Below are 2,286 nucleotides of genomic sequence, written 5' to 3' on the forward strand. Positions count from 1 at the left end.
GTACATGTTTATTATCTATATATATATATATACATATATGTATATATATATATACATATATATTTATATATATATCTATATAAACAATTGGTGATGAATGTATATTTGTATGTAAGTTTGTATTTATGTGTCCATTAATCTGTGTATATATGTATCTATGTATAAATGCATGCATGTATGTACGAATGTAAAAATAAATTCGCAAAGAATCGCAACAAAAGCGTTAAAAAAACGCACAAAGTCCGAGTTAGAATGATAATATCAATAAAGCCGTAAAACAACAATCGCACACAGTCAATAAATTTTATACTCCCATATGTGATCATATTGAACATACATCCATACATGATCGTACTAAACATGCATCCATATGTGATCATACTAAACACACATCCATAGTGGTCATACTAAACATACATTCATACGTGATTATACTAATACACATCCTTATGTAATCATACTAACACACATCCATATGTGATCATACTAACACACATCCATATGTGATCATACTAACACACATCCATACGTGATAAAGAATACACCCATATGTGATCATACTAACACACATTCATATGTGATCATACTAGACATACATCCCTACGTGATCATATTAACACACATCCATATGTGATCATACTAACATCCATATGTGATCATACTATACACACATCCATACGTGATCATACTAACACACATCCATACATGATACAGAATACATCCATATCTGATCATACTAGCACACATCCATATGTGATCATACGAACACACATCCATATGTGACCATACTAAACATACATCCATATGTGATCATACTATCACATATCCATACGTGGTGAAGAATACATCGATATGTGATCATACTAATACACATTCATATGGGATTATACTAAACATGTATCCATACGTGATCATACTAACACACATCCATATGTGATCATACTAAACATACATTCATACGTGATCATACTAACATACATCCTTATGTGATCATACTAACACACATCCATATGTGATCGTACTAAACATACATCCATACGGATCATACTAACACACATCCATATGGGATCATACTATACATGCATCTACACGTTATCATACTAACACATATCCATGTGTGATCAAACTAATACACATCCATATGTGATCGTACTAAACATACATTCATACGTGGTCATACTAACACACATTCATACGTGATACAGAATACATCCATATCTGATCATACTAGCACACATCCATATGTGATCATTCGAACACACATCCATATGTGACCATACTAAACATACATCCATACGTGATCATACTAACACATATCCATAAGTGATGAAGAATACATCCATATGTGATCATACTAATACACATCCATATGGGATCATACTGAACATGCATCCATACGTGATCATACTAACACACATCCATATGTGATCATACTAAACATACATCCATACGGATCATACTAACACACATCCATATGTGATCATACTAAACATACATCCATACGGATCATACTAACACACATCCATATGTGATCATACTATACATAAATCTACACGTGGTCATACTAACACATATCCAAGTGTGATCATACTAAACAAACATCCATACGTGATAAAAACTACATCCATACGTGATAAAAAAATACATCCATATGTGATCATATTAAACATACATCCATACGTGATCAAGCTCGGCATCCTACATCAATGCATCCTTGCTGCGTATCAGTGGATGCTATGTACCACATCAATGTACACCAACTGCTTGTCAATATGATTGCATATTACGTCAGCCTATAGCTGAGATACGACGTGTATGGTGTCACAATGTTTGTAGTAAGTGTGTGTAGCATGCGACATTGGAACTCACATGCCAGTCATGGTGGTGTGCAAGCTTATTCGTTGCATAAGGTCCCCAGGGCCACACATACAGCACTATAACTTATGCAACCACTCAGCCCAGCTATGCTCTAGTCTACGGTTGGGATGCATACTCAGTAGGGGTTCAACTTGCGTTCTGTTAGCAACTTATATTTGCGTACTATGTTTTTGTATACATACACATTTATTTAGACCTAGCACGCAACGCACTCACCAAAACTCACACGCGCATGCACTCGTTCTCACACACATTGTATATACATATATATAATATATCACATATATAAGTATATGTATACATATAAAAATATACAATGTTATAACACACACACACACACATACACACACACACACACACATATATATATATATATATATATACTATAATAAATATTGTATCTTATTA

The sequence above is a fragment of the Sphaeroforma arctica genome (assembly GCF_001186125.1).
Source record: "Sphaeroforma arctica JP610 unplaced genomic scaffold supercont1.2559, whole genome shotgun sequence".
In the NCBI taxonomy this organism is placed as follows: domain Eukaryota; class Ichthyosporea; order Ichthyophonida; genus Sphaeroforma; species Sphaeroforma arctica.